The sequence below is a fragment of the Perissodus microlepis genome, chromosome 10 (genome assembly GCF_051167445.1).
Source record: "Perissodus microlepis isolate ML-2025 ecotype Zambia chromosome 10, ASM5116744v1, whole genome shotgun sequence".
NCBI lineage: Eukaryota > Metazoa > Chordata > Actinopteri > Cichliformes > Cichlidae > Perissodus > Perissodus microlepis.
Window position 1 is genome coordinate 2,557,999 of NC_140470.1, and position 25,177 is coordinate 2,583,175.

Below are 25,177 nucleotides of genomic sequence, written 5' to 3' on the forward strand. Positions count from 1 at the left end.
ATAGCTACTCTGAGAAAACTGAAACCTGCGATGTCTTCACAGGGGTTGAAAGCATCTGCCTCAGGTGTGCAAACCAGAGTGCATTAGGATTTACTTTGACAGTTTTTTATGAATTTTCCTTGTTTTACGATGCTTTTATACAGCAGTCTGGTTCTGGCCAATATAAATATATGTCTTATAAGCTCTTGCAGTCTGCTGTATGAATGACACCATTCATTCATCTGGGCTCCCTGTGTTATCTATGTGCGGCAGAGGCTGCTCTCTGATGAACATCCAACTATCTAAACTGAGCATTTAGAGAAATTTACCTTTTCAAAACAAAACACAAAAAGATGCAAAACCTGGAACTGAAGCTCATCAAGATGAAGAAGAACTGAAACAAGTGCTGAACGAGTGAAAAAGGCCTGAAATAAGCTCAGCCTGAATCTATAAACTCTAAACAGGCAGTTTCTGATTGGTGGCAGCTTGTGAACACCCCCCTGACACAAACACACAAACGCACACGCGTATACATCTCCACCAAACAATGTTTACAAATATGGACACACACACGCACCATGGAGTGAACAGTGATTGTGAGAGTGTGGCCTCTGTGTTTCAATGCCAATCAAGTCTGAATCAATGTCTACCTTCTATACAGTCGTTGGTGTGAATCTACTGAATTTGAATCCACCAATCAGAAGCAGCTTGTTTACTTTATCGCACCAAAACAACTGTGGCTACTTCATTTAGGAGATGGGACGACTGGAAATAGAGACTTCCAGCTCTGGTTTGAGTGAAATTTGTATCGCTTCCCTTTAACTCCCACATCAATGTCAGTCACATTTTCTGAATCAAAACATATAATTTGTGTTGGACGAGTGAAAATTGAGCGAGTAAGAAGAAATTATTTGGACATGAGGAACAGATTCAGAGAGAGTTGTGCACTCTAGCTTAACTGCAGAGAAAACAGCAAATCACGTGTTTTATAAAAAATCATCATGATGCGACAAAAAACCTGAGCTTGGATTTTATGAAAACGGTAAAAGATACGCAAAAGCTGAATTATACCATAATAGCCAAATGGTTTGGGAGCATTTTGAGTTTAAATAGTGCTTCTAAGTGAAAGGATGTGGAAATAGTGACGTTTAAAAAACAGCCACGTTTTAACAGATTTCTGGAAGCTTTCCATAACGGGGGCAGAAAATCCATAAAAAGCTGAATGTTTTAAAAAGTATAAAAAGTCAGAAATAGCAGAAAATATGACCAGAAAGAGCAGAAGTAGCAAAATACTGTAAAACTTGAATTGCTAAAAGTATGCAGGAGTAGTTAAAGGGCCCAAAACATACGGAAGCTACTTGAGGACGAATAATACTAAAGAATAAAGAGAAACAGGAACACAAAAGTGTGAATGCATTCATACGATTGTGTTCCTGTTTCTCAACTAGAAAAATAGCCATTTCCTGTGAAAATGCAGTGTGAATTCAGTAATTTATAATAAAATAAAACTTTTTCAGCTGAAAACTGCTGAAGAAGCTGAAGTTACCGCTAAACAACTTGTTGTTGAGAAATTGTCAGAAAAGTGGGAAAGAACAGCCAGCATATAAACTAAAGCATCACAAAATTCAGTGACTGGAGTAATAAGAACTGAACAGCACCAACACCAAGGAGCTGCTAATGGAGTTCATGAGCGGTCTGCATAGATACAGAGTAGAACGACACTGTGCAGAACAGATGAGGAGGAAGTTATATATTGATATATTATGCAATATATATAAAATATTTTAAATATTCAAAGCTGAACTTGAGGAATAAGTTTAATTTAATTTAATTTAATAAGCTTTTCAAAATATCAGCCATCTTAAGTGTGAAAACTAAGAGCACCCCCGCCCACAAAAATATACTAAATAAAGCCAACAAAGCACCTAAACTGAGCATCGTTTGGTGACATTTTATTTTGCAAATGAAAAAAAAAAAAGATGCAAAATCCGGAGCTGAAGCTCATCAAGATGAAGAAGAACTGAAACAAATGCTGAACGAGTGAAAAAGACCTTGTTGCGGCTCCTCCAACCTATGGCCGCGGCAGGCTAAACATGAGGACACAGATGACGCGCAACAATAAACGCATAAAATACACTTCTGTACCATTTGCTCCTTTTATTCCACATGCAACTGTCCCATATATAAATCAGCACATGGGATTAACTATTAAACAAATGCACAGACTGCACAAACAAATAACTGCAACTCTCCAATAACTGCACTAACTACTATGTCCAATTACAACCTGGTCTATGGCATCAATTAGTGCACAAATATACAAAAACCATCAAGTTACAGTCAAAATACATCAAAATCATTCAAGCTGCGCTCAAGCTGCGGTCAACAGAAAGTTTTGCCTCATGCTCACCCTACCTTTCTGCTCATCAACATTAGGTGCTGTGAACAGGTGAGTGCAACCACATTTATCATCTACCACACCCATGAGACACGCCCCACACCCGTGCACCAATACAGTGAGTCCATTTAAACCAACCCACTTAGTCAAAAAAGGAACAACTCATATGGCTCCTACATACCGGCCCCTAATTATTTTAGAGCAATAATTACATCATACTTACCATGTAGGAGACATATTGAGAAACATGATCTATCCTTTATCAAACATTCAAAGATACAATTTCAATTCAAAATAAACAAATACACATTAATACAAATAGATATTTGAAAAAAGTCAATCTTCATGACTCTTCTGCTTCCTGTAGAAGACACACTTTAGTGATCGGCCTGTCCAAACAACCAGTCTTTGTTTTAACACGAACCTGACGTACAAGTCCTTTACTGTCAGAAATTGCTTCCACAATCCTTCCAGTCACCCAAGAGTTACGAGGCGCAGAATCATCGACAACGATAACCACATCCCCAGGAATGAAGTTCCGTCCGATTCTCTGCCACTTCTGACGATCTTGAAGCTGGGCAGGTACTCCTTAACCCAGCGCTTCCAGAACAGGTCAGACATGTATTGTACTTGCCTCCATCGACGTCGTCCATACACGTCCCCCTTCTGAAACACTCCTGATGGCATCAAAGGCTTGGTCAACAGATGGTTAGGAGTCAAGGCCTCCAAATAATTAGGATCAGTAGAGGCTTTGGTTATTGGCCTACTGTTCACAATAGCCTCTGCCTCACAAAGAACCGTACAAAGGCCTTCTTCGTCCAAATTCTGCACTTTCAAAATGGAATTTAACACCTTCCTGACAGACCTTATGAGACGTTCCCAAAAACCGCCATGATGGGAACCAGCAGGGGGATTAAAAATCCACTTTATGCCCTTTCGCAGCAGCATCTCATGAATCTGTGCCTGATTCCATACTTCCACTGCCTCTTTCAACTCACATTCACCACCCACAAAGTTCACAGAGCACACTTCTTCCAGTGTAACATCCTGGTCCAGTATTATGTAATTTCCTCTGGGAATATTCCTGTCCTGTTGCTGTCGGTTGCCACCAAACATGAACCCAAAATCACCAAAGAAGCTGGAGAAGATATTGCTGTGAGAGCTGTGGTGACCCTCTTTGAGCCCGTACTCTCCATACATGTCATACCGTTTCCTTTTCTCCTTATCTGAGAAGACCTCATAGGCTGCCCCCAAGTCTGCGAACTTGTCCAGGGCTTGCGGGTCGTCTTTGTTTCTGTCGGGGTGTAACTGCAAAGCCAGCTTTCTGTAGGCCTTCTTGATGTCCCCGATTAATGCACTCTTGTGTTCATTTGCATCAACAGCATTAACTAAATTGGCCATTTTAATCTCTGGATCATTCGAAGAGATCTTTCCAAAATCAAGGTTCACTGGCCAATTAATTTCTGGTTCAGCAAGAAACTTTGGCCCTGACAACCAGGAATCATCCATTTTTACCTGATTGCACCTAAAAGGTAAACCAATGGTGTAATGACCATCAACCAACTTAACAGAGTCCATCACTGACTTCATAAACTGCTGATCTTCTCTAGACAAAGCAAACTGCTCATCCTGAATACATTCTGGAAAATCAGCCTTCATTTGACGTTCCCACAGCTCATCCAATCTTGCCACGGAAATCCTATTGACACTCACATCAAAAATGTCAGTCTTACGATCCTCTCTGAGAGGACCATTCACCGTCCAACCCAGCATAGTTTTTACTGCATAGGGACCTCCATACTGACTTCTAACAACATCCTATGGCTCTAAAGCCTTGGGCACATTGGTCCCGATCAACAGGTCTACACCGGAATTTATCTCCAGTATCTTAATATAGCGCAAATGTGGCCATCTATCGAGATCTTCCTGTCGGGGAATATTACATTGATGAACAGGCATGCTTTTCTGAGTAAATAAGTCAGGCAAGGCACAGTAGTGATCGAAATCCAAACCAGCTACTTCCAAATCTGAAACCACATAACTACTGACCATTTTCTCCTGACCCATTGTCCGCAAAAGAATGCCAGTTTTCCTTCCTGAAAGACTCAGCCTATTCATGAGCCCTTCAGTACAAAATGAAGCTGAACTCCCAGGATCCAGAAAAGCATAGGTTATCAGTGACTGATTACCTTTCTTGGCCTTCACTCTAACTGGTATTATGGACAGAGCACTATTTTGCTCACCGGCCCCAGTAACACCACTGCTTTGCACAGCACATGAAGGACCTTCATCTGGTGGTTCTCCCCCTCCTATAGTTTGCACTGAAACACTTTCCCTCTGCTTGGAGTGGATATGTAAGAGTGTGGGGTGTTTCTGTTTACAGACTTTACACAAGAGACGTTTCCTACAGTCCTTGCTTCTGTGCCCAATGCGCAGACAACCAAAACACACACCATTCTCTTTCAAAAAAGATAATCTTTCACAGCGCAACTTTCTTTCAAATGAGGACACAAATCCAACATATGCCCTGCTCCAAAAAACAAGCAAACCTTGGTCACAACTGAACCACTCTCTTGCCTCAACACTGGCTCAATCTTCCCTTCCACCTTGGCCACTGTAGTAGCAAAACTACTCTGCTTAGCCTTAGGGTAAAACTGAGACTTACCATTCCTAGCCTCTTTTCTGATGGCTGTTGGAGGATCCTGTATATCTCCAAACAATGGGTCACTTGCGATCTTAACTTGCCTTTCGACAAACTCAACAACATCGCAAAAAACCACTTTACGTTGAAACCTCTCCTGCAGATCGCACACAACATTCCTCCACTTATCCCTGAGCTTATAAGGCAACTTTTTTATAACTGCTTGCATATTAGCAGAGACATCCAACTCATGCAAGGACTCAACGTCTCCCATTGCATTACAACATTGCCTTAATAAAAACCCATATTCCTGCAAAGCCTTCACATCATCAGATTTTATAGGTGGCCATTTACTGACCCTTTCAATGTAGGCAGCAGCAATTTTCAGCGAATTGCCAAAGTTCTCCTGGAGCAAAGATTTAGCTTTAGCATATCCATACTCAGCAGGCATATACTGACAGCTTCTGACCATTTCTCTTGGATGGCCTCTAGTATATTGCTCGAGAAAATATAAACAATCCTTAGCACTGTGAGCTTGACTCTCCACCATGTGCTCAAAAGCTCTCATAAATGTTTGATATTGCAAAGGATCACCATCCAATAACTGAATGTCACGCCTTGGTAGCAAAAACAGAGACTGCTACTCAGCCAATAAAGTTGTAATTTCATTTTGTTTCTTCAAAACTGTGACTAGATGATCATGACCCTCACCACCTTGCACTGTATGTGTAAGATGTTTTGATTGTGCGTGAGACTGCGACATCATCCGAGTAGTCGAAACTGAACCTGGGAATACTTGATATAACTTCGTCTCTGACTGTTCCAATGAAACGACCTTAGGCTGAGAAATATTTTTAACCTTGGGCCTCACATCCAATACATGCACTTGATGATCACTTGCATCAACACCCTGATATGGTTGCTCTGGTAACACAGGTTTGAACGTTGGAGCATTAGGATTTAAAACGGCTAAACTCCCCTGCTCTCGTTCTAAATACGAATTCATTCCATCAGATTTAACATTAACAGCACTTGAGACTCGGGACATTTCAGAAGCTTTTAAAACATTCACCTTTGCTGCTGAGGCTGCTATTTCAGTTTCTAAGTCAAGCACCTCCTTTCTTTTCTTAAGCTGTATTTCTTGTTCTTCCAAAGCATGCCTTTCTTTCAACAACCTCTGTCGAACAAGTAGGACAGCCATGTCAGCTTCTGCCATTATGCGTGCTGACAAGGCAGATGAAACCACTGAGCCACTGAGTGATGATTTACTTTTCCTACAACTTCTGTTTCCAACATTAGAGATGCTATCACTTGGATTAACATCATCTATCGCAGCACCTTTACCAACATTCCCGGTGTGCCTAGAAGCACCAGAACCATTTCCAGCAGGTAATACATCAGAAGACTCAACACTAGGTGGATTTAAATGTGGCAAATCAAGCTCAGACACCTGATTTTTACTCTGAGGGTTTCCCTTTGCATCATGAAGCCATTTCTTTATCTCTTCCATAAACTCAGTATTATGTGCTCGCACACTTATGAACCAAGCAGTTTGTTTTTCTTGCTCTTCTTGAGGAAGCAAAGGAAGCAAGGTTTCATGCAGACGAGTTGCCTCATTAAGCAACACAGACAAATTCTCTAACTGAGCCTGAACAGTGGAAACATTATCTTCAAATTGCTTTAATTCTTTAATAACCTTTATGACCCTTTTAATTTTATTAATGTTAGTGTGACGTTCTGTTTGAAGCCTTTCAATCTGACTCTCCAAAGCCTTAGCAGTCGGTTTTGGCTGTCTTTTCTTTCCATCCACATCACCACATTGTATTAATTGGTGTGTCTCCATTTTTCTTCAAAACATTACAAAATCCAAACGCTGAACTGCACCTATGCCACACAGCTTAATTCCAACACATCAACTTGATGACATTCCCTTCAATAAACCTTGGACACACAATTAACAGGAGCAATATCCCCCACTATCTGCCTATTAAACCTAACTAACTCAACCTAGTCTTCCGTACATACTAGCGGTGGGTATTTATGTTTAAATTAACTATTAAACAAATGCACAGACTGCACAAACAAATAACTGCAACTCACCAATAACTGCACTAACTACTATGTCAAATTACAACCTGGTCTATGGCATCAATTAGTGCACAAATATACAAAAACCATCAAGTTACAGTTAAAATACATCAAAATCATTCAAGCTGCAGTCAACAGAAAGTTTTGCCTCATGCTCACCCTACCTTTCTGCTCATCAACATTAGGTGCTGTGAACAGGTGAGTGCAACCACATTTATCATCTACCACACCCATGAGACATGCCCCACACCCGTGCACCAATACAGTGAGTCCATTTAAACCAACCCACTTAGTCAAAAAGGAACAACTCATATGGCTCCTACAGACCTAAAATAAACTCAGTGTGAATCTATAAACGCTCTATGTAAACAGCAAGCAGTTTCTGATTCAGGGCAGCTAAACACCCCTCTGACACACACACACACACACACACACACCATGGAGTGAACAGTGACTGTGAGAGTATGGTCTCATGGCCTCTGTGTTTCAAGCAGTTTGACTCAATAACCATTTCTCAGTACTGAAGTCTGTACTTCAGAGACCGGGAGAACGCAGCGCGAACATTCTGCAGTTGGAACATGTGGAGATACAGAAATTCTTTTATTGCTGCCATATAATCTGCATCATTATAATTGCATTAATAACATTCTTTACAGCATTATTCCATTTAGTAATATTTCTTACAGTATTGATATTGCATTAAAGTTGTAGATTGAAGATGTCCATATGAGGATCCTTCCATTATGTTAACTTTTATTACAAGTACGGTTAGAAGTATTTTATACACATTGCATATCTGTGCTTATTTTGAGTTGATGTTCGGTTCATTAAGGGTCTTAAGCTTCACTGGCGTGACTGTCCAGGTGATACATGCTGAGGGAAACTAGAACATAGAAGGATAACTGCAATGCATGCTTACAGTACATATAATACATATAATCTAGGAATAGGCCTGAGCAGAGGCCCAAATGTTTCCAGCTTCTTGTTGCAAACCTGTTGCATTTTATTCTACTTAGTAACAGATGACTGGAGGCGATAACCACATTAACATTATTACCTTGTATGGAAGGTGTTATCAAAATGAGAAGTTCTATGTCTGTTCATAGCTATTAAAGATGTACAAGATGTACGATTAACTGTGACTAATGTCTGGAACCTATTGTAATCTGTCATTGACGCCATGGTGGGGGGGTGGGGGGGGGGGGGGGGGCGTGTACTTGATATCATCACAGCTCCGCTCCAGTGTTTTTTCTGCCAAGCCCCCTAAATTTAACTATTAATATTTGCAATGGAAATCACACATGATATCCAAAAATTTGTTAAATTAATATAAAATTCAAGTAGAAAATTTGCTAAGGAAAAAAACTCTTTTAAGCACTTTGGCAAACTTTGCTTTTACATACGATCTATTTCATAATGTCTAATAAGCTTCATACAGTTAAGCACAATTACTACATGACAGAAACAAAACTCTCTTAATAATATACATGTATGCTTTGCAGCATTCACACAATTAAAAACTACAGTTTCTCTTATTCTATTTGCTTGAATCCAGTGATGCTGAGAATCGCCCAATGTTTTTGAACATATTGATCATTTATCTTGACTGTATTATGCCTGCAGATAAAGTAATAATGGTGATGTACTGTGGTAAAAATTGAGCCACTTTCAAACACTGATTATCCCAGATTAAAGTGTGGAGTGAAAAGAACAGCCTGAGTATGAAACCACCAACCAGCTTCTGGGTGGAGTCATGTTCTCCTAGTTCCTGTGTGTATTCTCTTTGGGTACTCTGGGTTCTTCCCACATCCAAAAACCTGTAAACTGATCGGCCATTTGGTCAATCTAAATAGGGCATAACTACAAATGTGAGCATGAATTCCTGCCTATCTCTGTGGTAGCCTGATAGACTGGCAACTTGTTCAGGATGTCTTGGCCTATGGGATGGGCTATATATATATACATACATATATCTATCTATCTATCTATCTATCTATCTATCTATCTATCTATCTATCGATCGATCGATAGATCGATAGATCGATAGATAGATAGATAGATAGATGCCAAACCACAGTTGCGACAATTGCGACAAACCACTCACGGAGCATCGGGGACTCAGTAAGTCGACCTCGGACATATTGACTGACGCCAAGTTGATTCCAACAAACTGCAGACCTGTTAACATCACTGAGAACCTTTACACAGCTTTGGTTCCTCGTTTCAAGGACTTGAAGCCTCCCCAGGAGTGACAGAGAGAGAGGATACATGTTTACAGAGGTTTTTGTTAACATGAATGTTCCAAATGTTCAATAAACATGTTAAGTTCGTATATTTTCCCTTTTTTCTCGAGTCTGTTTGCTCATGCAAAATGAAATGTGAATAATAGAGAATAAACATGATATTTAATCAAAATTAATCCACAGTAACCCTGTGATGAATCTGATTAAACATTTTAATTGTTAGACAACACTAATATATATTATATATTATATATTAGTTTATACTTACCTATTAGCATATAGGTTTTTAAAAAAATTGCATTTCACAGGAGAGAGCCTGTAAAAGACTGAAGAAAACTATTCAAATTCTCTTTGAATTTAAGCATTTAACATTCTTTATGTTTATTCTACATTTCCTTCATTATATTGCATAAATGTCTGTTACAAGCTCAAATATAAAGTTGAAAAAGTGTAATTGCAGCCAGGCTATTGATTGATTGATTTATTGATTAATTGATTGATAATACTTTATTCATCCCGACGGAAATTGGGTTAAGGCTGCCAGCCTTGCCAGCGCCATCTTACCCTTCTGACCATACATACATTACACAAACATCACATGGGGAAGGCAGGTCATAGAGGTATAACAATGGAAACTACACAACACGAGGAAAGACGAGGAGAAAAAAAACTCCCCCCAGACTGAGCTCCAACAGGGAGATCAGTTTGAGAACATCACAAAACACCTCATCTATCCACACATCCATACATACATAGATATATGGTTTCCAGCTGCCTGAGTCCCTTTACTAATGTTAAACCCACAACGTTTAAGTATTTACAAGTATTTGCAATTAAAATAAAATAGCTGAAAGTGTGCATTGGTCTAATGGATAAGGCACATACCCCATGCTGTGCCTGCAGCTTTCACTGTTTCTCCCAGCAGGTTGCATGTCATACCCTTTCCCTGTTTCCTGTTTCCTTACACCAACAACTGACAAACAGAGCCAACAATGGCAAATAAAAATTATCTTAGGAAAAAGAGAGTAAACAAATGATATTTCTGTCTTTATAAAACTATCAGGCAATCGACCCAATACTGCGACTGATAAGAAAACCTTAAAAAATAAATAAAAATGACAAATACAATATTTCTTATTGAATGATTTTACATGATGAAAATGTGCATAATCAAAGACATGGCTCATGACAGTACCACTACCATCGCTACTGGAAGCACTTTGAAGGATAAGGAGAAAATAAAATAACATGGGTCGTGCTGGCAGTGTTTGTTTCAAATGGATTTTTTCATTAAATCCCATCAGCTGAGAAAGCGCTCTCTTGATTGGTTTTCAGAATCCACTTGGCGCAGCACCCGTGTCCATACACATCACTAAGCACACGGGTCTGCCACTTGCTAATGACCTTTGCTGGGGGCAGATGAGTCAGTACACGAACATTACATGAAACTCAGACATAAAACTCTATTTTCTTTTCTCCTTTTTTAATTATTTTTTAACAATTTGAAGGTTCTTTCATGGAATGATTCATTTTTGATCCATCTACATAATGTAGTATTATTTTCTTCAGCTCAGCCGTGAACAGTAGCACTGTGTGCGAGCACTGAAGCATGCCGCTGATTGTGCCTGTTAGAACACCAGTCAGCAACAACAGGCTGATAGTTTGTTTATATAACACACAACTGACCACTACTACACGTTTACTACGGCACCAGTGTTTTAATGTGACTGCAATCTTCTTGTGTTCTTTTAATGTGCCTTTTTATGGCGTTACCTATAAGAAATGATAGAATAGCTGTAAATCAATTCAAGTACATAATGGGACTTGGCAGTAAAGCTGTGCTGGAAAGAGACGCACATCTACAAACCAAACAAAATGATTCTAATGCAGTGCTCATTATTGATAGACTCTGACTGGTTTAAAGAGCAATGAGTGGAAGGAGGACAGGCAGGCCTCATGCCGCACTTAAAAGGATTGAAAGTGTCTTACCATGTCTTTAAAATGTACGGAAGAGCTCATAAACACTATAAATAGGTCTCTCTTGGTATCAAAACTCCCTGAAACATAAATTCGGTTTCAGCTGGGAAATCCATACAAATGTTGTTTGTGCTAATGAGAGTCAAATGGCAGGCACTGCTGGGGGCTATGTGACATGTACACACTGAAGGCATACTGATGAAAGAGCCACAATTTAAAGGGTAACAAGCCTTACAAGCACTGTGTCGCACAGATACACTCATGATATGGAATTTCAATAAATAGCATCATTGACCACAGCTTTGCATTTCTGTGAATGCCCAGCTAACTCTGTGTTATAGCATCCATGTATCCACGGCAAATCCTCATTACAAAGCAGTTCCTATTCCCACCCTACAGTCCTCAAGCCAGGTGGCACACAGACAGCGATAATGGCAACAGTTATTATGTGCTGTGTATTTAATAAAAGTACTATCAACAATACAGGTATTGCAAAGTTAATTCACTTATCCCTACCCACATAACTGCATAATAACCTGAATCCAGATCTGTGCAGGTGTCTGTGTATGACAGATACCTGCATCGCTGCAGGTAGTCTAATGCATTACTGTTTCTGGTTTTTGATGTTCCTGTGTTTGCACTCATCCCTTTCAGCTGGTTTGAGGTATAAAACTTGAGCTGGGTGCCTTGATGTACTGCTGGCTTGGAATTCTAATAATGAGTGTGCTTTGGGATTTTAAGGATGAGTCTCTCTGAAATAGTTTTTCACTTCAGTACCTTTCATTTCAGCCTCCTCTTATGGTGCTGCTAAAACCTCCTCTTTTCTTTTCTTCTAGAAAGGAAGAAATTAATTTGCCCTGCTTGGCAGTTGTTAAGAACAATAATATAATGATCACTGGAGTCCTGACTCTAAAGTATATTGTTAAAAACTACCGTTAAAAAGCATCAAATGGATACTCACAGAAACGAATGATGATCCACAGAGTTGGATCCTGTGTTCTGTGCTAATGGTCCTGATAGCGGTGCTGAGGCTTGGGAGCATCAGCTGGGATGAACAGAGGGATCCCTCGAGTTCTCTTTCTCGGGAATGAGCTTGTGTTTGGCGCACATGTGGGCAGCATTGGGGTGACAACTAGTGGATTTCGTTCACAGCATCCGGCGGGTGCTATCCAATCATCGGGGAGGGTCGTGTCCCCAGTGCCAGCCTCTATAGAGACAGAGGAGGTCATCCCTCTGGAAGAATGCTGCTTCTCATTGCAAAAACAAAGGCTGGGATTGTCAAGCTGATGGCAAGGGGACGAGGTGGAGGGGCAGCAAAGGCCGGGGGATTCGGGACAATAGAATAAATCACATAAAAAATGTCACAGCCACACAAATGGAAATTTTGCTTGGGGATGAAGCTGGATTTCAAAAAACTGAGAGTTGTTTATCTAAGGCAAAAAAAAAAAAAAAAAAAGCTAGTCACATGGCCCACTAGTCAGACAGTAAGGGCATTTCTTTTCATTTCCTGACAGGCGTATGAAAGGAGTGCACTTTGAATAGACTCTTTTTTCTTGAAAACTCCTAAAGAGAAATAGGGTAAAAATATGCCTACAATCTGAAGAACGCTCATATCAGGAACTAAGGAGGACTGGTACATGGCTGATGGTGCTTACAGCAGGTGGTTTAGACAAGAGACTCTAACTTCAAGCCTGCGTAAGTCTTTTGATATCACACATGAGACACTGCAGTCATCCACGTTTGTCTACACATACACTATGGGAAGAAAATGTATGGGGAAACATGACATTGGTAAAATCCCAGATGTAATGCCACATTCAGGCAATATCAGTAAAACCACAGATGCAATTAGCCAAGAGGAAAAAAACTTACTAGTTCAGCCTTAAAATTGGAAGATACCAGGAGCTGCCATGTACTTTGTGAAAACCACTCATTATGGACAACTGCATTTAAATAAAAGGTAAAAGCTAATTTTAAATCAACAGACATCATCAACAACAGTTAGGTCTGTTTACAAGTAAACGGAGGTATTGGTCCAACTGATAAATCTGTGACAGTGCCTTAGGTCAGCGGCCCCCAACCCCCGGGCTTCGGACCGGTACCGGTCCGTGAGTCATTTGGTACCGGGCCGCGAGAGTTAAGGCTCAGGTGTGAAATGTATGGTTTTCAGGGTTTTTATCGGTTTTCAGTGTTATTTTGTTATTGTTTTTATCGTTAACTCAGTTTTCCTTGGTCTTTTCACGTGTGTTATGAATAAATCTTCTTTTGTTCTGTACAGGTACTAGTTTTATTTTGTTGTATTTATCCGCGACACCTTAAAGGCCGGTCCGTGGAAATATTGTCGGGCATAAACCGGTCCGTGGCGCAAAAAAGGTTGGGGACCGCTGCCTTAGGTGATCAGGACTCACTGATGAACTTGGGAAGGGGGGCCTGTGTAGTCTGATGCCATGTCAGAGATGCTGAAACCTTAGTACCGTATTTTCCGCACAATAAGGCGCACTTAAAATCCTTTCATTTTCTCAAAAATCGACAGTTTGCCTTATAATCCGGTGCGCCTTATGTATAAATTCTGGTTGTGCTTACTGACCTCAAACTGATTTTATGTGCTACACGGTGCTCAAAAATCTGTCAAAAATGTTTTAGTACGACTTTGGTGGCACTGCGTGATGGAGCCTCGCTGAGTAATCTGGGTCCTAAACTCCGTCTAACTTAGGTCCCAAAGTCAAACAAACACTGTGGCATCACTGAGAGTTAAACACTGGCTAAATTCTTTCATCTTTAATAAAATATTCAGCCTTGCTGCTTTAACATCCAGGCATCCATGAAAACAGAATTTATTAAATTTAACTGAGTTAAAAGTTAGCAGGAAGTTAGCTCGTTAGTTTCCACCTAAACATGATATAGCATGTTCTGACTGAGAGATTTCTGAAAGAATTCAAATGTACAGCTCTGCTATCACTTCCAAAATAAATGAAGACAGAAAACTAAACAGCAGTGACGTTTGTAGGGTTACTGAAGTTGTGCTAGCTGGTATATAATGATGTCCTACGTGATCGCTATAGTACCTTTTAATACCTACAGCATGTTCTAATCTGTGTAATAAAATACTATGTTGAACAGTATCAAATGCTACATTGAGGTCTAGCAGGAGTACGTAAAGCTACAAAGTATCTATTACTACTGAAGAAATATTAAAATTGGTAACAAGAGAAAAATTCTGATGTTTTTTGAGAAAGTTTCTTAAGTCCTACATAGATTGTGTCATTTGTTGTGTGGCCAGAAATATTGTGTCACACTGTGTGTTGAGTGTATTTGCTATTTGTATGATGATATTAGCCATTCTTTGTGTAACGCTGAAATTTTGGAGCTCTTCTGACCCTCGTGTGGTCAGGAAATCAACATGCAGCGTCATTCAATGGAGAATGCAATGACTCTTTAAATGACAGGAAATATCTTCAAGATTGTGTTTCTTTTCATTTCCTTACACAAAGTGCCCTAACTTGTCAGCATGCAAGACAGTACTGTACAAAGTTCTGGAGCTTTTCATAATTTCTTTGTTTCCCCTCCCAGGAGCCAGACTTCCTTGTAGCTTCCTGAAGATCTTTTAAAGTTTTCTCTTGCATGACTATTCTCACACTGTTTTCTTTCTTTCTTTTTTTTAAGCCACTTAATATGGAATCATTGAAGCATAAAAAACACAAAGGATGAATCAGTGTCATGTCTACTCATAACAGACAACTTATCAGATAATCTGTTTCAAATTGTATCTTTAGGTACTTTGTTACTGTCACTAACACCCAGCATTTGTTCACATCAGTTTAAGAAAAAAGGTCAAAGACACAGATTCACAGGGGTAAAATTGTTGGGGTGCCTGAGTCGCTGACCCAGTATTTTGTTTTTAATTATATTTCTTTATTAATTCTTAGGTTTTGGTTGTGATTTCCGTGTTCCCTTTGTAGTGTCTATGATTTCAGTGTCTGCCTGTGAGTCTATGGCTGTATCCCTATTCAGGGTCTGCAGCCTTAAAGTACGCAGTCTCAACGGTCCTCAAGGGCCGCGTACTCAAAGACCGCTAAGGCCGGAAGTGCGAGGCTTGTGAAATGGGACGGTCTAGCCTCCGTCGCGCTGCCAAGGTTGCCTAGCAACCATGATACTAACAGCTGGAAACGTTTCATACAGCTTTGTTTGACAGAAATGAAGGAGAAAATCTTTTGTTCATTTGTTTGTTTGTGTCTACATGAGCTTTGATCATTCTCTGTAAGATTAAGCTCAGCTATTGAACGGCGTATATTTTAAAGTAAAGGCTTTAAAACCAAGTTAGTACAAACGTCACTAATGTCACATAACTTTGCCGACATGTGGCCAACAGTAATGTTTTAATGTTCTTCGTTATTAAACATTTGCACATAAATAAGTGACATAATATTCAGTATTTACTTAAAGTTTACTCTTCGGGCGCCCCTCATCCCCCGTTTTTTTCGGCAAAATTATCCACACCCACCGCCGCGCTATGCATTCTGGGATATGTTGGGCCACGAAGTCTACACCGCCACATCCTTAAAATTCAGGGAAATGAAGGACGCATTTGAGGGCCGCATTTCGAGCAGCCTTTGAATTGGGACAGCCTTTGTCGCATCGCTGTGACGTAATCAGCCTTAAAATGCGGCCTTTAAGGCTGCAGACCCTGAATTGGGATACAGCCTATGTATATAAGTTCAGTCTGTTATGTTTCCTGGTTTACTTTGAAAGTCTGGGTTAATGTATTGAGTTTTGCTTCCCTTTGGTCTCGTCATGTATGATTTGTCCCAGCTGTGTTTCGCTTCTGTCTCTCATTCCCAGATTGCTCCCTCTGTGTATTTTAGCCCTGTGTTTCTCTGTGTCAGTGTCGCGATCTACCCTCATTCTGTACTGTGTGTTCTGTCTGCCGAGTAAGTTTATTTTGTATTCTAATGCAGCCAGTTTTCTGTTTTGCCGTCCAGCATTAAAGCTGTATTAAAGTTCACCTGCACTCAGCCTTCACTTGACAGAAGATCATGACCAGAACATGGACCCCGCAGACTGTTCCGCCTCTGAGGTTGATGCCGAAATGGAGAGGTTGGTTAATTTGCTGGACCGCATCTCTCAGGCCGATAGCTTACAGGCTATGTCTGTGGGACTGAGCGCAGTGGACGCAATGATTAAGAACAACTCCCGGCTTCATCAATTCTCCTTGAACACTAAACTGAGCAGCACCATAGCTGCATGGAGGGAGCACGGAAGAGCCAGTGAGCTAGCTATCTTTCTTTCCACGCCGACACAGCAGCACCAGAGTTCTCTGTGAAGCAGCTGCGTTTGCCACAGCAGGACGGCGTTTCTGCTGGAGGTTAACCGCTTCAGTGTGAGGAGCCGGAGGATTTGCAGCCCGGTCAACTGGAGCAGTCGCAGCTCAATCCGCTGGATGACTTGCGAACTGGTCCGTCCTCTCTCTCGCCGCCTCCCCCTTCCAGGGGAAGGCGTCGCTCACGCCACCGTCATTCCAGGGGTGCTGAGCTAACTTCATTGGTGAGTAAGAGTGACTGTTTGCTGAATGTTCCGCTTGAGCATCCCGGTCCTGAACCTTCTGACATTTCATTCACTGTGAATAAGACTATGTTTTCCTCTTGGGATTCTGTTCTGCTCGAACCAACAAACTCAGACACTGAACGTTTGGATTACATGAACATTAAATCAATTGACTCTATAACTGTTTCTGTTTCGGATGAAACCCAGAGCGGCTCCTGTATTGCAGAGCATGCTGATTTTTCTTGTGTTTTGCCCAAATCAGCTAATTCTGAGACTGTAAGTCAGGCACCTCCAATGAACTGTTTAATTTTCCAGACAGCTCCCGTGTCTGCCATTGTGGCTGAGACTTCTTTTGTTTCTTTGGCAGTTTGTGAACTGCCTGTGTCTGACTTTTTCCATGCCTCAGCGGGCAAATATAACGGGCAACAGAGTGCCACCTGCCATTACTAAACTGGCTAAAGAACTGGGACTTAATGTCGCAGAGCTTATGGATCAGGTTAAGTTTAGTGTTTTATAGCCAGTTATGTTAAGACCAGCTCCCCATGCCTCTGTGTCAGTCCCTGTTAACACTACACCTCCAGGGACTGTTATTGTTATTGACTGTCCAACACACCTGGCTCTTCTACGGCCGCCACCTCAACGTCGCCGGCCATTTTCTGGGCCACTGGTTGGACATCATCGTCGTCATGGACAGCCCCTTGAACTGCGTCGCCGCTGCTTTCTGCGCAGCTGGCCTCCGGATTTCCCTCGCCTGTGTTGCCACCGACCTCTGGGTCAGCCTCCTGAACTGTATAGGCTTTTGTGCGTTCCCCGGAGAGCTTTATGGACAGTTTTTTGAGTTCCAGTGCTCTTCACGGTTTTTTGGTTTTCTTGAGCTCCTCGGCTTCTTGTGGACTTGTGTTTTGTCATTTTGTTTCCGTGAGTCTGCACTTTGGGTCCACCATTCCTGCCTGCACGCATTTCACAAAAATTGTATCATGGCACCACTAAGGTGATTCCCAAAGAGCAATTAGTCAAAGGTTTAGCAGGGTGTCCCTAAAAAAACTCAAGGAAACCGGACAAGTGGAGGTCAATTGGCAAGTTTAACTATCAATAGCTGATGAACAGTATCTGAAAGTCATATCTAGATACATCTGGATTTTCAATTGATATATCTACTGTTTACTGAAGCCTCATCAGAAATACTCTCAGTTCTCGGCTTTCAAGAAGCCATTCTTAAAGAAGGGAAACCAGGAGAAAAGCATGACGTATGCTAGTTTATATGAGAACTGAAATGAAAACAGATCTTATGGAGTGATGAATCTTGATTTGAAATTTAGTTCAAATTGTCATCAGCATATAAAGAGGAGGTACAAGAGTGAGCGTATGCAGCCATCTGTCAAACATGGTTGAAGTTTGGTCATATTTGGGGCTGCATGTCAGCCAGTTGTGTTGGCGACCTAGTCAATATAGATCAAATTTAAATGAAGACAATATCTGCTATACAATACCATTTGGAAAAAATCTGATTGGCATCAATTTCATTTTTTAGCACGAAACACAATCCAAATGCAGTAAAAACATGGATGGATGTCAGTACCTCCACATTACTGAAGCAGCGTGGGATCATCTTGATAGACTGGCACAAAGACCAGCTTTGAATGTCGTTCAACAAGCCTGGAAAACTATTCCTGAAGTCTGCTTTAAGGAATTACGAGAAAGCTTTCCTAAGAGTGCGATGGAGTATTAGGACCACATTAAGAAATAAAAATGTATTGTTCATTTTGAGAATAAAGTTGAAACACTATAACATAAAGATTAAAGTTATATTGTTATTTCAGGTCAAACAACTGATGCTGAATTATCATTTATCCTTTTCATTGGCAAGCTTAAATATGAAAATCATTCATTCTGAAGATATAAGACAGCAGTATTCAGGCTCAGTTTTCTTTCAAGTGAATGAACCTTTCATATATTCAGTGTCTGTATCCCTGCATCAAATAATTCCAGTCAGTCATCAACAATATTTCTTATTCATTAAAAAGACTGTTCAGAAATGTGTACAGATGATCACCTGTTTGGATTTTTATTATGTGTGTCAGCCTCATTTTCAGCTGGAAACACCTTCCTGTGTGTTTGTGCATGTTATTAGAGAGCAGATGATGGTGTTTAGAAAAAAAAAATTCAAAATAATGTGCGCATATAAACAGACTAATCAGAGAAGAACACATCTCAGTCCTCTTGATGTGGGCTTCTCTTCCTCTCTTCATCAATCAAGAGTGTGAAAAAAAACCTATTTTTTTTCTTTCTTTTTTTATTTTGACATTTCACTGTGCTTGGCATGTTGAGAAGGTTTTTGTTAATAAGGAAAAGTTGAGTAAAATTATGCACAAGTTTAACCTGCTAGGAAAGAATGTAACATCCTGTGATTTTTCTTCCTGAGGTGAGAATTTGTCAGATCAGATTAATGATACTGTGATACAATTTCAAAGGTGTCATATAGAGAAAGAAGAAGCCGTGATACAGTATTAAAACATAAATCCCCAGTCTCACATTCAATAAATATTTTCTTAAGCTGGCCATGACAACACTGACATGTGCTTTTAATGGCAACATTTATTCCTCTGAAAGTATTTTTTTCTGCTTTGAATTTGTATAAACACTTATTGGTTTGCAGAGACGTAATTATTGCATCATACATACAAATCTAGCTTCATTGTTGCAGGACGCTGGAGGGGGTATTCATTTTTGGGTTTCTGCTTCAGAAGCCTTATTATGAATGATTGCATGATTGAATCTACACTTTTGAATTATTTTTTACATTTTTGTTAATTTACCAAAAAATTAATCCAATTACAGCACTAGAACAAAAGTCAGGGAATCTGGAATGTTAAAATTTCCTAGTAATACATTTTTCTTATGCTTATGCAGAAAGCTTGAGTTACATTTTCTGGTAAACAGACTCACACGACTCCATTCATGTTACAGTTTTAGGATTTGAGTTTTCGAACTAAGCAGCTATATTACCTTTTGTCAAGAACTAGAAATATTTTTTTTGAACTTCAATGCATTTTATGCCCCTGTAGAAATGCTATCTTCAAGGATAGCAGTGCATTTTCTTGAAAAGACAATAATAAAGACTTACATGGACAGACTTGGAATTTTCATAGACTTGATAATGTAATTTAAATGTTAATATCAGAAAGCTTATGCTTAAAATAAAAATGCTTACATGTTGATGTATAGAAAGTAATTTTACTTAATTAAACACAACAACATAGGATGGATGAGTATTGCATGGGGATGCAACCAGTAGCTGGAGTCAGAAACCAAGGTGCAAAGTCTGAATGATGTCTTTAAACTGTTTATTTTTTCATCTTTAATGACTTTCAACTTGTGCACACAACTGTTGCTTTTTTAACGTCACTAAAAACGTAGTTATTGTACACTATACAATAACATGCTTTTGATTGCAGCTGTGGATGGCTAATGAATGGGCAGTTAAATGGTGACTGTATTAAATCAAGTGATAATGAACAATCGCATTACTGTTCAAATCACAAGGCAATTAAGGACTTATGAAAAGTTTAGCATCCTGAAATCCTGATCTGCTGAATCTACATTGCACTGACTTTATTCTGATTATACCTGATAGATGAAGCACGCTGCCGTTAACTCTGACCTCCACATACACAAACTTTCTACAGATGAACAGCTCGTATTGCCAACCTGTCCTCACTTGTTAGTAGGACGCTTTAGAGTGCATCCTGGTTTGATTTGTTATCACAGTGACAGGTAAATAGAATTACTAAAGTGAATTTCACATCAGCAAGTGGGATGTTTGGGTTTGGAGGGGAAAAATAAATCAGATAAGCCTGAGATATCTAAAACCTGAGAAATAGTTTTAAAAGAATTTAGGATATATGACTTATTAAAAAAGTGTAGCAAGTGAGAGTTTAATAGTTTTATATGTGGGTGTATGTGATTACAGCTTTCTACTGTGAAGATGTTTACAAGTACAGACGGTGTGAAGTCTAACATTTCAGTGAAAGCGTTAATGAGTACCGGATAGTGCTGTGCCAACAGTACATTTCACAGCTCAGACAGGCAAAATGTTCCTACTTTCAGCATAGTTTGTGTTTGCAACAAGCATCATCTTATTAGTTTAATTAGAAAAACATCAACTCTGGAACCATACACCCTGCAGTCGGTAACCGATGAGATGTATATATCACAGCTCATAATGATACTGAGATTGCTATAAGAAAATATAGACTAAACAATAAACACCGTGACACTAATAAATGAAGTCTTTACAATATTTGTGAAAGAACGTGTTCTAAAGAACATACTGAGAGTGGTATAGGATACTACCATTGCAACTACTCCGTTTGGGACATTTCCTCCTTCCTGGTTATTCCAGCATCAGCTTTAAGTGGTGTTATTGCAAAGTGGAAGCATTTAGGAACCACAGCAACTCAGTGGCAGACCTCATAGTTACAGAGCAGGGTCACTGTGCTGAGCTGTCACCAACACTCTGCTGACGCAGAGCTCCAAACCTCCTGTGGCATTAACATCAGCACAAAAGCGGTGTCCTGAGACACCTTGGCATGAGTTTTCATGGACGAGCAGCTCCTGTAGGTGTAATGTGTAAATGCACAATAGCGTGAAATTTAAGCTAAATTCTAAAGAACAGTAAGGAAGCATTAGCCTGAAATTGTAATTATAACATTAGAGATCTGAAGCCTTGGCGGCTCTGAGGATTCATTTTCTGTCCACCATTTAACAAGGAAACATGCTGCACTGTTACTGTATCTAATTATGCATACTACCAGCCTCCTCATAGAGTAATGTACTGCCAGCTATCAGCCTTTGGAACCTGATATAAACAGCAAGCCAAAAACTCCAACTCTACTTGGCAATCAAGTACTTTTTGGCCACTAAAGTCCTACATATCAAGGCAAATTGTACACATGCCATTCTACATCTACAGTTTGTTGTGAAAAACCCACAAAGCATTGCAATAATATAATTGCCATTTAAAATCATATGTACCAAAAATAAGATGCCAAAGCAGTTGTCACACCTCAGGCTGGAATTAACTGAGAGCTCAGGGAGAGCGAGCTTGTCTGCAATACCTTCATGTAGTCTCATCCTCGCATGATGGGGCACCTTCATCATACACTCTTAATAAAATCCAGTCGTTCAAAGATTTATACAGTCATTTGAAATGAAATGTGGCTTTAGATTGTTGTCTGTTTTCATTTCCTCTCTATAGAGAATGCTGAACAACCTTCTTGTGCTGCCTGGGCAAAGCACGAGGCCACCCCACTAACACTAACAATGAGAAGATGAGGAGTGAAAGTGTTACACTGTCAAATAGCAGCAAGACCTTGATGCCAGCTCTTGCTCTTGACGAAGGCGGTCGCACTTTTCTCCTCTCCTCCTCCTCCTCTCCCTTAGCTTCCCTGCTTAGCCTCTTATGTCCTTGTCTAGTCTCGTGTTTTTTGTATTACTTTTCCCTGGAACACTCTCACAGTCTGTTCTCTAAAACCTAAAAGAGGAATTATGGACTTGATCAACTGAAATATGCAATTGACACCCCTTTCTCAACGAGAAGTTTGGGCTTGGGTGAGCCTGAGTGCTGAAGATATCTACCTATTCGGAACCATGGTAACAGGGTTCTTGCTGATCGGAGCTGGCTTGGCCCTGACTTATCGAAGAATTAAAAAAGTGGAACCGGCTGTTTGAACCCCCACAAGGCTGCCCGCTGGGATTGAAACGATGGACGAGGCGGGAGTTTCTCAAAATGGGCTCATTGAGTCAGCACGGATAAGATCTTGGAGAGGCTACGGCTGCTGTGAATACTCGGAATAACATCTCTGAGTGCAGACTGGATGACATCTTGGGGAGGCACACTGTCGTGAGTTCTCAGAATCGGCTCTTTGAGCACAAGAATGACAACATCACTGAGCGCAAGTTTGATAACATCATGGATAGGGATGGGTATCGTTTAGGTTTTATCCGATACCGGTGCCAAACCGGTACTTTTGAAACGGTGCCGGTGCTTAAACGGTGCTCAAACCGGTGCTTAAAGAATGGAGAACACAAAATTGGTCCAAAAACCTCTCATGTTCAGCTGTTTTTTTGTAAAAAGATAACAATGTTAGCCTTTTCTGCAGCTATAGGGCAGATATGGTATCACTCTTGGCTGGAAGCAGTGCTTAAACAATGGAAAAAACACAAACTTTGTCCAAAAACCTCTCATGTTTAACTGTTTTCCACTTTTTCTTTGGTCATTTTAGCCTTTTTGGCCAGGGTGAAGGGAGTATCTGCCATCAAACAAGAAGACAGCCGCATGTAGCTATGATGATGTTTGCTAGTTCACCTTACATGCATTTATTTAATAATGTGGTTAGCCTACTCAACGTAAATTATACACAAACAACATTAAGCGACTCACGCAGAGAAGAACGTCTGCTGCTGCGATCATCATCCGTCATCATTTCTGCTACACTGGCAGGGCTAGGGGCCAGGACTCTCCTCTTCGGGTTTTTGGGGGATGTTGCTAACTCCGGGTCCGATAACAAGCACCACAGCCGCAGTAGATGTGCTCGGTGTGAGGTCTCGCAGCAAGCTATCAAATACGGCACATTTCTCGGCTTTTTAAAAAAACGCTATGCGTCGCCAGGTGTTTCATCAGATTTGAGGTGTTACCTCCTTTGCACAGTATCACAGTATCAGCTTAAAGCACTTGTTGCAGGCTGCTGAGTTTGCTGTGAAGTACAGCCAGACTTTTGACCGCTTCGCCTTGGGCATTTTTAATCTGTAGCTCTGCTCTAAAAGAACGTAAGTACCTGGGCCCGCCTACTATCCTCGGAAACGTAAAATGATTGGCTAGAATCTAAAGTGTATCACAGCTCAGGAAAAAAAAGCACACAAATAAAGCACCGAAATGTGCGCTGCTTTTCGGTCTGGTTACTACCGTTTATGTCAGAACCGGTGCCATGATACCGGTACCCATCCCTAATCATGGAGAAGCTCACGGCTCTCCAACGGGAGATTGAGAGACCAGTGTTGGACTGTTAGAACTGCTTTGAAATTCATATGAGCTGTTCGCACTAAAGTAAAAAGCACCATCACTTCATGCGGATACCCTTCGGCTCCAGCCTTGCGACCGCAGCTGGCGCCGAACAAAAACACCCTGATAACGACTGTGTTTAGACTGTTCCTTCCCATTCCATGCAAGGCCACCTGGGTTGGCTGGAAGACTGTTTACTTAGCCTAGCAGGGCGAAGGACACTGTCTCAGCTGAACTCTGGACACGCACACACATACATATACACTGATATGCACACACTCATCCCCCCTCCCTTTCCAAACGCCTTCGATGCTTGTTCCCTCCTGGGAACACGGCGGGTCTGAGCCCGCGCTGGAATGGTAGCGCTGGGCAGGATGGCTGCTGTGTTTGCTTCGGATTACTCCTCACCCCCCACCCGACCCTGTTGCTGGTCACGTGTTCCATACTGTTGTTCTGTGGACATTTATGTGCTTTTTTCTGCAGAGGAGTTTTTTTGTTTCCTGTTCTCATGCTGGGCTCCTGGGAGGAGAGGTCTCTTTTTTCCTCTTGTACTTTCCCATTGTAGTGTATATTTCAGTGTTTTTTCTGTAACGCTACCGATCTCTGACCTGTATCCCCATGTGATGTCTGTGCTGTGTGTGTAAGGTCGGGGGGGGGCAAATAAAGCCTTGATTGATTGATTGATTGATTGATTGATTGATTGATTGATTGCAATTTAAAGAGTTCGTATGTTTAAAGTATGTTTAACATTGGCAACTGTTGTCAGCATAATATGCACCCACAAAATCACCACTGGCACCGTCAATGCCTACTCTCATTCACTTTGGTTTTGGGCACACCATAATCCGATTACAGCCTCTAGTTGGAGTCCTTCTGTTAATATTCCCATTTTTTTTTTTGCTGTTTTGCATACTTGCGTATTTGATGATGGAGTAAAAATTTATCTGCTTGTTTTCCCCGAGGCAATCAACATTCATCAAAATTCATGTCTTATCGGTGTATCAATTAATTTAATATGGCCTTAATGAAGTAGTAATTATTTTAAGCTACTTATGTGACCATTCTTATAACGGAAATCAAATCAGCAGCCAGAGGCAAATGACAATCAGTTCCATCAAAACTCATAGTGTATACATGAATTATAATATTCTGCAAGGCATGTAATGAGATAATCCAATTATTCTTATGATCAAAGTGAGAAACAACAAGTCTCTGCAAGCGGTTTATGCTCATTTAGCAGCTAGTGAGTT

General features: G+C 40.6%; 1 protein-coding gene across 3 annotated transcripts in view; it reads right to left on the bottom strand.

Annotated features, from left to right (window-relative positions):
- b3gat1b (beta-1,3-glucuronyltransferase 1 (glucuronosyltransferase P) b) overlaps positions 1-25,177 on the bottom strand; it is a 71,844-nt gene that overhangs the window by 40,244 nt on the left and 6,423 nt on the right. Inside the window, exon 2 of one of the 3 annotated variants that reach the window (XM_084941469.1) lies at positions 12,288-12,533. The exons of the other annotated variants lie outside the window; for them this stretch is intronic. The gene's annotated coding sequence lies outside the window, so the exon portion shown is untranslated. The remainder of the gene's footprint in view (positions 1-12,287; positions 12,534-25,177) is intronic. 3 annotated transcript variants of the gene reach the window in all.